The sequence below is a fragment of the Malurus melanocephalus genome, unplaced genomic scaffold (genome assembly GCF_030028575.1).
Source record: "Malurus melanocephalus ecotype Western Australia unplaced genomic scaffold, MMel_1.1 scaffold_48, whole genome shotgun sequence".
NCBI classification, from domain to species: Eukaryota; Metazoa; Chordata; class Aves; order Passeriformes; family Maluridae; genus Malurus; species Malurus melanocephalus.
The window spans coordinates 2,727,016-2,744,145 of NW_026623280.1; the positions used below are offsets into that span (position 1 = coordinate 2,727,016).

Sequence of the window (17,130 nt, forward strand, 5' to 3'; positions counted from 1 at the left end):
GGTAGCGCCGGTCCGCACTCGGCCTGACCCGGGACGTCACGGCGCCTGCCTGTGTTCCCAATGATAACTTGGCAGGAGCAGGGGGAAGCGGCCGGGTTTTTCCTGGGCTCGTTACCGGGTACGTGCACGTTTCTTTCGCATGCGGATTTTTTTTWTTATTATTATTTTTTGGTTTTTTTTAAGGCGCAGTAAGGAAAAGCCGGGACAGGAAATCCGGGGCGCGGCGGGGGCTGCCGCCCCGCGATGGTGGCGGCCGCTCGCCGGCGGGCGCGGGGGAGCGGCGGCGCGGGGCGCAGGCATGCGTTCATCTCCGTGTCTTTCATTTTACCTTCAGGGTGACATTCAGTGCCGGGCGAGCCTCGCCGGTCACCGCCACGTCCCACCTGGAAAAAACACAAACAAAACCACAAAAAAAAAAAAAAAAAGACCAACTAAAAAGAAAACAAAAAAGGCGACTGCCGGAAAGGGGATGGGGAGGGAGGGGGTGCCAGCTCCCCACGGCAGGGATGCGGGCGGCGGACGGGACACCTCGYCCAGGGGACGCGGGGACACACGCGCCGCCGGCCGCCAGCAGGCCATGTGCCGAGAGGCCGGCGGGGGCGGGGGAACGGGCACCGCACACACACAGAACCCCCAGTAAATTAAAAAAAAAAAAAAAAAAAAAAAAAAAAAAAAAAAAAAAAAAAAGACGAGAAAGAAAAGCAGCCGGAATGCCAGAGGAGGCCGGGCGAGGATGCCGCACCGCTGCTGCCGTGCAGGCCCTGCGCCGCGCCCCCCCAGTCCCCTGCAAGGCTCTGCAGGGAAAGGCGGGGGAGCCCCCGGCGCACAGCGCCCCACAGCCCCGCCGGGAGCCGGGGTGCCCTGGGGGGGCCGCGCTGGGGCACCCGAGTGCGCAATGGCTGCCGAGGACAGCCAAGGGCTGGCGCACACCCCGGCAGGGCTCGGGCAGGCAGCCTGAGGCATCGCTGCCCACCTCTKCTGCTGGGGCAGCTCCCGAAAGCAGGAGGGTTCGCGTTGAACCGCAGCGAGCCGGGGCCTGCGGCAGCCCCGGGGCCGCTGTGAGCAGCGAGCAGGCTGGCAGCGCTGTGCCCCGGCCATGGCAGCAGCCACACGCATCCGCTGCCCTGCCTTCGTGCGCTTCCCAAAGCCAGATCCTGCAAATCTCCATGAACGCTCCCACTAAATTCCGAGGACATTTTCACATGTGAGACTTAACTCGCGTGTGGAAGTATTCCCAGAACTAGGCCTCGCTTTAACTACCCACGGCAGCCTGAGTTTAAGTGCCTCTTCATCCAAAAACCAGTTGTTAACCACACAGCGCATCCCAAACTGCTGCAGCACCACACCACCTACTCYGTGACCGCAGAGCGTCCCAGCAGAGCCCTGAGACAAGTTTCCCTCTTCTGTGTTCCTTTGCACATCACCTATTATAATAACAAGTTACAACATCGCCAGTGCACAGGTAACTAGCACAGCGGAGCTCATGAAGGGATGCATATAGCAGGGCTGAAACTAAATTATTTTTTGCAACTGCCTCTGTTCAGCCTTAATATTAACATTAATACTCTCACTTTCCTCATTTAAATACAATAAAAGGGAAAATTGCCTTTGCTTAATATTGTTACTAATCAGGTTTTGCAATTCCAGTTTTTATAAGGCGATAAAGTCAGGGAGAAGTTAGTGTACGCCTTTTCTGTTGCTGGGCTCAGTGCCCTCAGAAGCAGCTTGTTTTAAATGGTGAGATCAGCTATTGCAGCTGGAAGAAGAGCTGGGGAAAAACAGAAAGCGTTTTTGGAATATTGTACAGTCCAAGCATCACTTTCAGGAGCTTGAAATTTAAAACACTGAGGATTTTGTTGTTTGTTTTTTTTTTTTTYTTTTTAAACCCAAGCTACTCAGTCAGGATGCTTTCTGGCTTGGCTAGAAAGACAAGTTTGCTACATGTTTCTTTTTTGGAATCATTTTGAACTGCTTTTAGATTAAATTCTTACCTGTCTTAACTCTAGTGTCTTAGTAGAGTACAGAGTACATTACTGATACATATTTTTGGTAGACTTGAAAAGCAGCATGTACAGCTTGATTGTTGTCGGTATTTCGCCATTCGTTTTTAAGTGAGGCTCTTTTGATTGATGTGGGGAATTTGTCTGAAAGGATGAAGGGTATGGCATAGCTACCCAAGATGCTACTTACAATTACACCATACCTCAGCTAACAGAGAGATTTTTCATTGTGATTGTTGCGCTTTTAAAAGCRAATTAGTTAAATTAAATTGCTATTTTTGGAATGCACTTAAAGGAACATTAAAATGYATTAATTTCATTAAAATAAATGAGCAGATAGGTAACAAAACAAGTATCAGCCAAATAAGCAAAATCTCAACTCTGGAAACAAATCCAGCCCTAGTGAAATCATCCGAGTTGAGCTTGTCTACAGCACATTTAATTTGGCTGCTGCAGTCACACAGCTGACGCTTTATTTGGTTGTCAAAGGTGTGTATATTAAAAATGTGCGAGCCGTGCTGCTTCTCCAGTGTGATTAACCTCTGAAGTTAAATTCACCTGGTTTCCATTTAGCTCTGCTGTGCAGTCCTGTCACACATGCATTTTTTGGTGTGCGTACACACCGCAGATGCAGAGAGGCTTTCCCAGCCCCTGTCTCGGTCTAAGGGACGTGAGTTGTGTCTGAAGTGAGGGAGTGCTGAGGTGGATTTCAGCAGAGGCTGCTCACAACCAACTGCATGTATATGCTCCAGTTAATAGGCTGCACTGGAATCTGTGCTACCATCTTTCATTACTGCTGTTGCTCATGCCAGTGAGAGTAAAGGAAGGGTTGGTGTGTCTGTAATCACACATTCATTTGCTATGTAGATACATCCTAAGAACCTCTCAGCCTGGGAAAATGATGGTGGAATAAGGTCGGATTTAAAGCAGARTTGTGTTCAGGTAGTTTATTCATTCTGGAATGACTGAGTTGTTTCCTGGCTTCACTTAATCCACTTTCAGAGTGGATTAAGGTAATTCAAGAAACTGAATTCTTAGGCATAAGAGTTGTCTGCACATGGGTTTTAGTCGAATGTAATTACTGCGGTGTACCTAGTAGGTGTCATGAAATAATTTGGTGCGTAGACAAGTCCAGTCCCACTGGTGAAAACAACAGAATTTAGTCACTTTGTATAACATGAGGTTAATTTAGCCCAACATTTGACCTACTTCTTTCCTCATGAAGCATATTTAATTCATTACAGGTTTCTATTCCTCAACAAAAACCCAACAACAGMAATGTACTTACAATCAGTTTCAAGATAGCAATAACTTGTGCACTCCTCTAAAAATAAACAATTTAACCGGTGTATACTCTACATACCTTCTCAACTGCACTAAAGAGGACAAAAGGTTCTTTACTGGAAAAAAAAAAAGCTTCTCAATCATAAATATTTTGAGTGGGTTGTTACAAGCAAAAGGAAAACAAACCCCAAAGCTCTGCCCGGCCCTCTGAGACACCCATGATCCATTTGACTGCATTCCGTTCATAGCAATAGCACCCAGTCTGACTCAGCAGTATTAGTTCCTGAATGAAGAACCTCACAGGCTCCAACAGAAGGGTTTGCYGAACAACAGGGCCTTCAGGAGGCACCTTAAGAATAGTAGAGAGCTAACTGACAGAAGCCTGAATCAGGGAGAACCTACCTGAAACCCAGGCAGCTACTCTGCCTTCTCAGAATCGGGTGTATTGCATCACTAGCATACAGGAAAGTGATTGAATTGATAATTAGAACATACAAGATGTGTTGTGACCTTGTGCCAAGCACAAGATTTGTCAAATATCATTCAGTGTCATTCCATGCCACAGACATCCACGGAGGAGAGATTCTCTGATGGGAATGAAGCCTCCTAAATTTTATACTTAAGATTGTTGCTTTGCTTTTTAGGGGGGAAAATCAAACAAAAACTAGATGAGGTAGAAATTATGTAAGTTCAGGGAGTAAACCAATTTTTTGAAAGACACATAAGTATAAAAACCAGATTATATAAATTACTCACCCCTTAAATATTGACATGGGAAAAGCCATTAAAAGCTATGAAGATGAAAAAAATTCAGCTTTGCATCAAAGATGGTAGTGTGTGTCACATATTACAGAGGGTAACCTATGGACTTCCCTTACACAGATGAAGGAGCCCCAGCTGCTCTGTGTAACAGGCAGTGATGCCCATAGGAGTCTCATTTTGTGATTCTAAGCATGACTTTGCCTTCCTATGCTTGTCCTGGTTGAAGATACAGGGAATGGATTTCACCTGCAACTCCCTCATGCCAAACCTGCTTATCTAAGAAAGAATAATTCTGTTAATAAAGTAAGCACTGACTAAAGGAAGTAAATGTGGACAAATATAAAACAAAAAATCAAGGCCTTAAATTTTGTGGTGCTGGATGWCTTTGACCATGGGTCTTGATATTAAGACTCAAATATTAAGCTTGATATTAAACTCAGATTGTAGGCAATGAGACTTTCATAGGAGCATGACTGATCTGAAATCCCACTTGAATAAAAAAAATGGATTGGATTATTTTACACTGCTTCTGCTGAGAGATCTCTGAGCATTGGATCCACCTGCAGTGGTGGGGTGTCCTGGCTCTCCCCCACTCCTGTCATTGCAGGGGCATTACTCGTGCAGTGAGGAAGGTGTCTTTAAATCTCCAAGACGATGGCACAACACACGGAAGAGGAAATCTCAGTGCACAGCCAGTGCCAGGCAATGAAGGATCCTCTGTGGGAGTTGGTTAGTAGTGCCAATGTTTGATATTTGTTGTAATAACCACCAACTGTTTTGTTTTTTGTTCTAACAATGTGAATTATGCATTAAACACTAATACAAGTGAGTGTACTTTCTTTTGATCTTCAAGCATAATCATTTCTAATGAGAGCTTATACATGAGCATTGAAACAAATCCCTGAGTCATGTAAATTTACATTGGTTTTACTCTGTGGGAAAGATCCCACATGAGTTACTCATGTCTGTAAAACATAACATACTTATAAATCAGAAGAAAAGAATGAGCTTTCATTTGTCTGTTGGAACATAAATATCTGCGTAAACATTTGGCTTGTACCCTAGCAGTAATGAAACACTAAAAAGTTAATTTATCAGAGATCAGGACTCAGGGTGGGGCCCACAACTAATGTGAGATCCAAGACTGCTCAGAATAAGCTCAGCTCTTCGTTTCTACCATCTGGCTTCTTACAAGAGTTGAGTTTAGTGTCAGAGGAATTTGAACTAGCTCTCACAAAAGGATCAGAATTTGGCTTGCTTGATGCAGATGAAAATTGCCAGACTGCCATCACCAAGTTATAATATGCCAGTACAAGCAGKCAAACTGTGTGGTGCTCAGCGGCACCTCTCCAGATGCCCTTGACAGCCAGAGCAAGGCTGACCCAGGCCGGACCCACTGTAGAACCTGCTTGGCCATGCTTAATATCTGCCCTTCTTAAAACAAGTCACAAATGGTGCATTCCATAAAAACATAAACACTGTGAATTGTGCAACTGCCAAGACAGTTATTTAAAATGCAAACAGAATTTAAGCCCTTTCCCCTTTGACACACTGCACAAATATTAAACCAACGAGCGATTAGCAGTCTGCACTTCAGCAGCCGTGCTRTGTGTGCAAGGGACAGACAACACACTGGGGAAGGTACAGGTGCAAAACAGTGCATGATGGACCTGATTTCTGGGGGTGCAGGTACTCACCACAACATACCCAGAATGCTTCCTACATTTCCAAACAGGCCTCAGTGCCAAAGGTTGCAGAAGGTGGCTATCAAGAAGGTATTATGTTTAATGGCAGATAGGCTCTCTCTGTGATTAAGGTCATATCTCAGAAATTCTCAAAAGCCCATTAATGTATTTTATTCTTAATGTGTAAGTGCTAAAGGACTCCTGGGAGCCAGAAATCCAGGATTACCCCACATAATTCAATGTTTTCACAGGAGGCTACAGTCATGTTCTCTGCTGCTTCCTTTCTCTTGCCTGAATAACCTTACATGCTGATGGTAGAGGAGAGTGGAAGCAGCCTACACATGGGACAGTTCACAGAAGAGCAAACACAAAACCCTCCATCCCTGAACTTGAATTCTCCAAGCGYTCTGCTTTATATAATGCCAGTGGAACTGATATCATTGCAGTTGAGAAGAAGGCACCCAAAACACTCCATTATGGAACCCCAGCACTTATTGTATGAATTATCTTCCCTGAGCTTGCATACTTCAAGTGGCATGTTAGGTTAAAAGATGGATAGGTCAATATTGAGTCTTACATAATTTTGGATAGAAGGACCTCAACTCCATCTAGACCMTGCTTGAAGCACATTGACATTATCCAGCTTTAAAAGTTCAGTGAATCTTTTGACTTTTCTGAATGCGTCAGTACATCCCCAGGCACACACAAAAAGCYGTGCTTGCAAAGATGGGATAGATATAGGTAGAAAATGGTGTAGAGAAGCAGTAGGGAGGCCTCTCTAAGCATCAGCCAGGGTGACAAAGCATGCTGGCCCATGGGTTCCCAGGCTGTATTCACAGCCCTGGAATGCCTGCTGGAAACACTCCCCTGTAATTTAGCTCATTTGGTGTGCATTAAAGATGCTCATTTCTAGACCCCTAAGTGAAATGTGAAACTGAGCTCATTCTTCCTCTTACACCAGCAGGCCTGAGCAGATGGCCAAGAGGCCAGTGGGAAGGAGAGAATGCCAGTTTTAATCCAGTTGTTCATCATGGAAAATTATGAGAAAAGTGAAAAGWTCTTATTCCACAGACCAAGGCATTYACTTACRTTTAACTGCCTAACCTCAGTCAGAACCCTGAATTCCATTACTGTATATGAATGTTATGGTATGGTGAAGTCTTATTTGGTCAGAGCCAATAAGCTGGTCAGAGCCACAGACTAGAAACGAGATATACAGCCAATGAAAGCCCAGTGGAATCAAACCAGTTTATGCTAGCTGAAACTCCAATCTTCAATTTCTAATTAAGAAGTTGAGAAGTTGCATTTTTTTCCCTGGTATTATGGTMATATTATAYAGGAAAAGAAAAACCAAGAAAATAAAATGTTATAGATATTTGTATAACCAAGACAGAAGCAGAACTATATGAAATCTTTAGCAATKAAGTTCTAGAACCAAATTATTAGGTATTTCAGTGTTGGTGCCATGTGGATTACTGCTTAACTTTAGGGCAGCAAGGTAAGCTCATTTTCTTGCCTCTGTCTTCTTAGTCCCCATTAGGGCTGCAACCTTCCCATCCTCCAGGGAGAGGGGGAGAAGTTACACAATGGGTGTTTTTCCATGGGCGGATGTCTAAATGTGAAGGGAAACAATTGAATTTTAATGACAATTTTGAGACTCTTGAAGTTAATTTCTGGGCAGTGCAGAAATTAGTGGGGCTTGCTGCTGCCAAGAGCTGCATGTTCTCCTCTCCTTCTGATGTTAGCAGGATTACAGGTCTCAGCTCTTGGCAGAAATAACTCCYAAAATAGTAGGTCCTTCTCCCTTGCCACAAAAGGCAGAGCAAAGGACRTGCTGCAGTCAGACCCAACCAAGTGTCAGTGCAGAGCAAGGGCTACAAAACATGGGGTAGCTGCGCCAGACTGACCCTACCAGAGATGTGTTCTCATTAGGCATTTACAGCATAGCGTTATCCGGGGTGGCATGGTAAATTTGTTAAGTGCTGCACAAAACATTTAATCGGAAAGGTTCCTGCATCCTATGAAAATGACTGCGGAAGGAGAATGGCAAACAACRGGATATCCTGGGGAAAAAAARAAGTACACCAGTGATTGCAGCAAAGGCAGCCAGCTATGAAGGCTTTTCCTACATTCAGGGTAACGATAATTCTGCCAAGGAGGCAAGTTATTTCCTTTTTAGCTATGCTATTTCCACTGCATTACTGAATCATGTCTTACAAACATTATGTTTAAAAATATACAGAAACTTTGTCGTATCTAAGACAATACGTGCCGATAAATCAATTTCTATAACAATACGTAATCCAATCGTTTTTGGGGTTGTGGTTGTCAGGATGGAGTTTTTTTAATAAAATAAAGAAGGGATAATTTTGATCTTGTTTTTGTCTTCTTAGAAGGTTCAGAAAGGAATATAAAGGATGATCCCTAAATTTATATATATATACTTGTAGGTAATGAAGTAGAAAATAAAAGGTGCTTTTAGATAGTGCCAGTCATGTGATCTGCTCTCAAGCTGGATGGCAAAGTGTCAAGCATTTTCACCAAAAGCAGGAGACCCACCCACTGCAGAAGACTGTCTTCAGTTTTGGGCTATGCAATCTCATAGCCCCAAAGAGGTCATGGAAGGGATCAGCCTTCCCCATGTTACCCCTCTGGTCAGATGGCACCTCCATCCAAAAGGAGAGAGAAAAGAGGACAGCCRTAGCCACCTGGCACTTCCTTTTTGCACAGAGAAAAGCAGGCAGGGGAGGAGGGACATGGTGTCCAGCCAGGTGTGGCAGGACTTACAAACCAAGCTGCCAAGCTGGAGCTCATCCTCTGAACAGGATTCGGCAGGGGAGGTCATGGAGAAGGTAACATTGGGGAACTGCTTCCCTTGCAAAGATCTCTGTGTCCCCATTTACCCTCTTCCACGAGATGGCCAAACATACGTCTKTGGCTGAAAATTTTCAGCCTGGTATTTAGTATGTTACTGCGTCCACCAACCCACTACAAGGTGTAAATGAAACATCATCACTTAATGTGTTCTTCATGTTCCCTTACACTGCAGCCATTTCTCATTCTAGTTACAGGAGAATTTTAAGAAACATCAGGCAGACACATTACTGATCGACAGCAAACCATTTTTTCCTAACCATTTTTCATATGCAGTTTCACTTAGAGCRAATTTTTGCGCCATGCTACTGGATACTATGGCACAGTTCATTCCTGTAGAACAATTTCACTGGTTTATAGATTCTACCATAGGATTTTGCTACTAAATGTCTGTTGAGAAGTAGAGACAGTAGCTCACAAACACCCCATCCAAGTCCTTATGGAGTCTTCCCAAGAATCTCAGTGTTTTGCTTATCAGGCTCGCACACACAGCTAAGTCCCAGCCTCTAGTMTGAGCCCTTGGGACGTGGGTGCTCAGTTAAGCCTGCAGAAGAAGCATGGCCACAATCAACAGTCAATCATTTTAATAGCTGTTAATGTAAAAACATTCCTAACCTTACTTACTACATCCARATACACGGTAGGAGGCATGGTTTTTCATGTACCTTTTTTTTTCTTTTTCTTTTTAACTCTTTTGTATGAAGAATAATTTTTGAGAGACTGGTGTAGTAATTTCTGGTTGTTAMGAGACTGTTGCTTTGCATTTCTACCTGTGGAGTTAGCAACCAGAGGACAGTTTCTTCCATTAGAACAGTAGTTGCTGCTTCTTGGGGCAATTATTTAGGTACAAATCCAATAGAAATGGTCCTTCACTATTTTCCACTACAGCTCAAGTTTTCTTCTGCTCTGTGCTGCTATGAGTATGTTCAAAATGGGATACTAGATTTCCTCCCCGTGCCCTCAGTCCAAGAAATGCTATGCGAGAGTAATTCCATCTAATTTCGTAATTCTGCTGTTGCACATGGAAATACGGGAATTAACTTTCAAGAAGTTATTTGGGTACTGGAAGGATTCATATGTCTCCCAGTCCTCATACAGGTGACCACCAGGTACAAGTTTTATAGACATTTGGTGAATGAAGGGTTGTCACTAAAGGAAAGTGTATGACAAAGCTCTAGAGGTAATGGTCGAAACAAGGTTTTAGTAGTTTGTGAAGGCATCATAAAATGAATGCATTTTATGAGGCTGGGACATGTGTAGCAGGTATGTGCAACCTGCTCTMTATTCCTAAATTGATCACCAACATATCTTTGGGAATTTGGGCTTTTGAGAGTAATTTCTCTCCCTCTGTGCCTTAGCTCTCTTATATAAAAGTCAGAATTATGTCTTTGGTGCCCCTTGGAYGAACAGAACAAGTTCACCTGTTAATGTCAAGTATTACAATCAATCATAGGTTTACCACATCTGTTCTACCTAACCATTTAAAACTACTAATATCAAAACAAGCCACTCAAAAATCAGTAAAGATTGCAAAAGTCCCAGACTGTGGAACATGAATCTCGGTGATTTCAATGGATGTGATGCCAGCCTTAGAGATAAGATTAGCTTCAACATKATTTGAAAGATACTAGCCCTCCAATGACAAATGATTTAGCCTGTGTCTTCTGTTAGTTCAGAAAAGATCTGTGCCAGTCCCMTCACAGTCCATCAGTTATTGTTGCCCCCTACTTTGAATATTTTCCTATGAATGCTACTTGCTGCATAACTAACAAAAAAATCTTCAGACTCCTGGCATTCAACGGTTGAATTTATTGCATGCTTTTCCTCTTGAAGAATTTTTATTTTGAAATACTGATGAAAATTTATTTGYCAGGTAATCAGAAAAGAAACTGAGATATAATTCAATCATTACAGTCACTCTCACATGGATCTACTACTGGTGATCCCTCCTTAAATAAATGCAGTTTCAGTATTTTCTTCATTCTACCAAGACAGATAATGTTGGACACATAAAGTTCCTCTTTTTTGTGGCACTTCCTTTAAAGCAAGTTTGTCCCCTTGAGTAAATTTTTCCTTGGCTGCAATGATATATATATATGTATGCTCACGCATCTTTATCTGTCATAGATAACTATATTTATCACACTTAGTCCACTGGATAGATGTTATTACAGATTGGAAAAAGAAAACCAAAAAATGCATATTTCTCTACTGGGTGTTTAAGAGAAGTTGGTATCCCTAAATTTAGAAGCATAGATTCAATTTTTCTTTTTCATGTGAATACACCACCTGCCTCAGATGTACCTGATGTCAGTAGCAGTACATGTATGCATGCAGCTGCAAAATCTTTTGATATCCATGTGTCATGGGAACTATCACTGAATTACAGTATTTTTCTGACATGTAAAAGACTCAATCAGCCTAAAAATATTTAATACTTCCTACAAAGACATGATACAAAGAACTCCAAGTATCTTTTGCACCTGAAGGTGTGTCCTATTAAAATTACTTCCAGCATTTTTCAAGTGGACAAGATGAATATGGAGGAAGGAGGGAAGAAAATTATTCAGAGAAAATTCAAGTTAGAAAGAGAAAAATATTTTCTTACTTATAGGTCAGAAATCTGTGCTATTTTAATTCTTCATGTAAAGAACTATTTTAATTTATAAATTGCAAGTTTATTTTAGATATCTTGCTCTTCTCATGTGAATACAAAAATATGAAAGAATAAGGTAAAAAAGTRTATTAAACAGTGATTGAATTTGTTCAGAAAGCATTGAGTGATAAGCATCTGCATGGAATTGCCTAGTTCAGTTCTAATTGAACATTTTCTTAACTGGAAGAAAATGTGCAAGTTCCTCACCCATTTTAACAGCCATCATAAATGGATGCTAAACTTAGCAGCAACAGTTTTTGGCAGGTTTCCAAGACTGGCATCAATGTAAGGATTTGTATTTGATATGAATGGGGAAAAAAAAAAAAAAAAAAAAAAAAAAAAAAAAAAAAAAAAAAAAAAAAAAAAAAAAAAAAAAAAAAAAAAAAAAAAGAAAATCACTGTTATCCTGTGTTTGAATGAAGGTTTGAAAGAGTTAAACACAAAATATCAAAGATGCCACCCATGGACATGATAACTATTTCAGGGGAGAGGGAGGAGGGCAAACTTCCTACTACACGATGAGAAATATAAAAATATTAAGTAGAAATCTTAGAAGAAATTAAGGCCTGGAACTATGGCTTTCAACAAAGGAGGTGATGTTAGTTCAAAGTATTTCTGCACAAGAAAACCAAAACCCTGGCTGGGATTTCTGAGCATTTCCACAACCCAAACAGTACCAGGAAGCTATTCAAAGTCATGAGAGTTTCAGTGTTAACTGCAATGAAAACAGAACAGAGCCTTTATCTTAATCAGTTACTTAGAGTGAACTGATACCAATTTATCATCTTGTCTCCCTCCATGCTTAGAGCCAGAGGCACTTATACATTACTGAGGTATTTTCAAAAAACCCACATGTGGGAAATAACATGCAATTCTTGCAAATATTTTGAGGGAAAGAGATTGCCTGTCTTATGCCAGTGCTGTACTTCAGGGTCATGAGTCACTAAGAAAACACAGATGAATACTTATTTTTTGTGCTTTTTGAATAAGAAGTCTTTTGTGACAGAATATAAACATGGGAAAATAATTTCTATGTTTATTATTACTACTCTATTTATTAAGAATGACAGATTTTAAAACATTTGGAATACTTAGATGGAAACATGTCATTACCTCCAGGTTTTTTTGCAAATGTTCAGTCAACATCCTAAGCATCCTCCTGTCCTGTATGAATAAGAACTCCAGCTTTCTCCATACATGACATAACAGTAAGAAAAAAGAAAAAATCTAAATGCTATTTAAACAGCAACTGAATCTTAGCCAAATTGTACTACTATTTACTATGATTAGTGGTAATTTTACACATACAATAAGCATATAAGGTATTGTAACATTTGAAAGCCTGAGATCTGCATTATCCTGTAGGCTCTTTTAGTTTTTTAGGTATATACTGACAGAGTTAAATGCAGGCATTTACAGAAAAAAAAAATTTGTTAAGGCTGAGGTAAACAAATAAAAGAAAATAAATACAATATTAAAGTTGCTAATGCTTCATTCTCAATGCAATTCATATAGTTATATGCTCTCCTTCCCTTTCTAGCAGCATGTAATTCTCTGCAGGGATGTCWAGGGGACCATTCTCTTCATTTTCCTCAACTTAGCAAGCCAACATCTGCTAAATGCAGCACGACATGCTGTTTACCTTTGTTGTAAACTTGAGGCTTTYCCATTTAAGAACTGTATAAATGAATCAGTATACATTCTCACCTATGCCTAGAAGTATCTGTTACAAAGCAAAGACTGTTCATTTTTAATGTCTTCCTTATTCTGATTTTATGCCTTATTCCTCTGCACTGATGCTGTTTGGAATTGTTCTAGATACAGCAACAAATGCAAAGGAAGTAAAACTAAAGCCAGTGGGGATTTTCCCCTCATTTTCTGCAAGTATTTATTGAGAGACAGAGGTGATAAAAATGCAGAGGTAAAAGCTCTTGCCTGACATCTCATTTAAACAACTCAGTGATTTAACAAACTACTACAAAATAAATTTTGTCCCCTACTCCAAAAACCAAGTTGACAAAATCCCAAACTATATTTATATGTTTAAGTTTGCCTTCCAAAATCCTGTGCAATATTTAGTAATTTGTATTTGACAGCAGAATTTCTAAGGGAAGTAGTCGGGCATTGTGTGTTTTGATTTTTTCAACTGTTTTTTCATCTGCTTAAAGGAAAACTATGTACATCAGCAAAAAGCCCAGGTAAAATAGAGAAGACTAATTAACATGTGAAAATATGCTACCACCCTTTCTTTAGTGAATGCTTTTGAATCAGAAAATTATTTTTCTCATGCTGCAGAAACACTGTATGCGAACAAGTACCCACTAACATCACTYGTCCCTCTAATCATCATCATTACTGAGACTGAAGCAGTCATTGTTGATCACACACAGCCTACTCTAAAATCCATTTTTCCTATTAAGGTTTTTTTTTCACGTTCTCATAGGTCTGCTTTTATTTAGTTTTGAGCACAACTACAGCTTTACTTGGGTTAACTTGTGGCAGTAAGGCATTTGCAGAAGCTGCTGCTCTCAGTAAAGTTGGCTATTACTGATTACAGCATTGCTTAAGGCAGATTCCTTGTTTTAAATGGCAYTGAACATTTTTACCTGGGTATTGCAACACCACATTATGAGCACTGGGACATAAACAGAACAGTAAGCAGTGCTGCTGGCCTCTGGATTTAAACAACAAGCCAGTAGATTTGTGTGTGGAGACACAGATAGAAAATCGAACTTTCACCTAAGTATCTGATGCAATGCCTTTATCTTTCTCTAACTTGCTACTGACCAATTATTATATTCAACTGTGTACCAAGGTCCTAAATAATAAATGTCAAAGTTTTCATGGACATTTTCTGTGTWTGAATTGCCACCTTGAAATATCTAAAGCTGGATTTTACTGTTGCAAGGTTCCCAAACTTCTCACTGGGATTGCATCTCCTTGACATCAAGAAAAAACGAAGTCAGACATCACCTCAAATCAAACCCCATTTCATTGAAAAAATGGATCCTTGGGTTTGACATCTGCCAGAAGAATGGGCTGATAGTGTGCTCACATTAAAAAATCCCAGTCTGGAACATTTGTTTTGTCAACCCCAATCTTATCTCACCTCATTTCTCAACTTCATTGAATAAAATATATATATATATATACATACACATTCTGGAAATAGTCACATAATTATAAACATTTGTGGCCTTTTTATATGATACGAAAGTATTGGAAATGTAATATTTTCTTAAATAATTTTATAGGAACTCTACATATGTAAAACCAATAAATATTCATGGACATTCTCATGATTACGAGGATTACACTTGTGCAGCTTTTCAGCAAAYGTCAAAGTGCTACGTTCATCCAGGATATCCTCGGTTATAAATGTGGGAGCATGGCAGCACTGTCAGGGAAGTGCACTGGAGTTCAGGACTCTGACCTGGCTCTGCCTGTAACCTGCAGTGACCTACTCCAAGRCACCATATCAAAACTTCCTTTTACATCAGCTTTTCTAATACCTAACTCACCYAAATAAAGTGTTTTCCTACTTTCATGTATCAGGAGGAGAAGTAAGAGTGCTGTGATAACAGGTATTTGTGAAGCTGATTGGGATTTCTTAGTGCAAGGCAAAATAAACTTGTAGTTCTCTAACATTTAGTAATGATTAGTAAAGAGAGGATAAGGCCACTCATGTTGTACCAAATGAAGATGTTTTCCTTTTCCAAGGAAGTTTTGGTATTAATGTCACTAGCGAATCACGCTGTGATCTCCCATTAACCCCACTAAACCTCTTTTAAGCTCTGATGTTGCTCTGTGAAGATATTCCATCTACTTGGAAATAAAGCCCCAACTTATTTAACTCTTAACAACACTTTATTATAGCCCTATCAAGCAAGCACGAAAAACAGAAAAAGAGATGGAGACAAAGCCATTCTGAGGTTGTGCATCCCAAACCGATACGTGTTCCCTAAAATCTAGCATTCATAAATCCTTTGTCTCTGTGACCTACCACCTCATCTCATTATGACACGTTCTCCAATTATTATTAATTTCTTCCCTTTCCCACCACAAAGGGCGGAAAGGATGCTCGTTCCCAGAGCGTATTTAAGTGGCAGAAGGGGGTGCCCGGTYCCCTGGTGCTGTGGCCGCAGGAGCCCTGTCTGCCCCTTCTGCCTCAGCATCACTGCAAGCACGGCCCGTCTCCAGCACCCCACACCGACCCCTTGCGCAAGCCAGACAACGCGACGGGATTTAGGGAATAACTCTCAGCCTTGGGAAGGCTTTTTTCTTGCTCAGACATCCACATATTGGAATTCCTCAGCTTTCGGCAACTTTTCTCCGCACCAGCAACCCCCCTGCAAACTTCGAGAGAAAGAACAAAGGGGCAAAGAACAAAGAGCCGGGGAGGGGTAGGGAACGGAGGGGAGGGATGGGGGAGCTCCCCCCTTTCGGGTCAGGCCGGAGACCCTCCCTTCCCCTCCCGCAACCCCAGGCTCAGCCGTGCCCGCCCGCCACGGAGCCCCAGCCGGCAGCGGCCCCGGCGGCCGCTCAGCGGGGACGCCCCGGGGTAGCCGTGGGTGCTCCACTCGGGCTCYAAGCCTCCACACAGACCCTGCGAGGACTTGCTCGGGGTCAGGCTTGTGCCCGACCCCGCAGCGCCCACGCCTGCCGTGCCCTGAGCGATGAGATAAGCGGGGGGAGGCTGCCCCGCTGCCCCCGCACACGGCCGCGCCTTCCCCGCCGCACAGCCGTGTCTCAGCGAGGGCCCGCACCGGGCATCCTCGGCAAAATCTCCCGCGGGGCTCCGAAGACGACCCCGCTCTCCGGCAGAGCAACACGTGTTGACCCCACAGCTGCGCTCCCAGAGGCGGGGTCGCTCCGCGGGACGGTGTGAGGGGCTTTTGGGGAGGGCTTGAAAACAGCGAGCAAGAAACTGAGGATAGCAGCAGCGATCCCGTTTCGCCGCGGGGGTCCCGCTCCCCTCGCATCAAAGTTAAACTTCAGCTAAAGTATCACTGTGCRCCCCATTTTTGATGGTCTGCTTTCCTCACACCCCGTCTTACCGAATGCGACCCTCTGGCAAGCCTGCTGCTTCCTCAGCTATCAGTTAAACAACCTTGAAGAGCTGCGGGTACCCTCGATACCTGTTGCTATGAGGCCCCTGMCCTCTTATCGAGGGATGGGGGTAATTAAATCTGTTTTCATAGTGTGGTCATGCTGTGTGGGCTGTGGGAGGTGTAAACCCCGTGTGGCTGCGGGCAGGAAGCAAGGAAGAGGAGGGAAGGTTTGGGCAGGACGGCCGTGCCCCGCGTCGCTGCCCGAGCTCAGAGCGAAGCCAGCGGGGCAGGGAGAGCTAAACACCGGCCCGGGCGGCAATCCTGTCATTAGGGACCACACTCACTGAGTACCATCCTGCAACTACCTCTTAGAGAGGGCAGGGAATTATCGTTATTCTTCTTGGGCGAGTATTTCCAATTTGGAGTTAATTGACGCGGTTCTTCATTTGAGTAATAACCGAAGGACAGCTGAGCTTTACCGAGAAACTTTAGGAGGTTTTTCCCCCCTCCCTTCTTTCTTTTTAATTTAAGATAGAAGTGAGCTAACAGAAGCTCGCTTCCCTGAAGGTGAAATTAATCTCGTCCTTAATCGGGAGCGGAAACAAACCGAGAGCCCGGGACCGAGGTGGGATGCGGTGGCCGCGGGACGCTTTCCAGGAGCGGTTTCGAGCTCAAACCGGGCTGGACTCTCCCTGAACCAGTCCCACCACTCCCAAACACCGAGGGCAAAGAGCCGCCTCATCCCGCAAGCCTCTGCCGTGAGCATCCCTCACTCGAGAAATCAGAGGATGGTGGGGAACGGCACAAACACTTTAAAA

At 42.7% G+C, this 17,130-nt stretch overlaps 1 protein-coding gene and 1 long non-coding RNA gene across 10 annotated transcripts in view; one reads left to right on the forward strand and one right to left on the reverse strand.

Annotated features, from left to right (window-relative positions):
- ESRRG (estrogen related receptor gamma) overlaps positions 1–17,130 on the reverse strand; it is a 448,915-nt gene that overhangs the window by 377,459 nt on the left and 54,326 nt on the right. For 2 of the 9 annotated variants that reach the window (XM_057365147.1, XM_057365141.1), the window contains exon 1: positions 16,319–16,494. The exons of the other annotated variants lie outside the window; for them this stretch is intronic. The gene's annotated coding sequence lies outside the window, so the exon portion shown is untranslated. Of the gene's footprint in view, positions 1–16,318; positions 16,495–17,130 lie in introns of those variants that run through there. 9 annotated transcript variants of the gene reach the window in all.
- LOC130573033 (uncharacterized) lies at positions 24–4,885 on the forward strand. The gene is made up of 2 exons (XR_008965288.1): positions 24–118; positions 335–4,885. It is a non-coding gene; the product is annotated as an uncharacterized LOC130573033 (long non-coding RNA).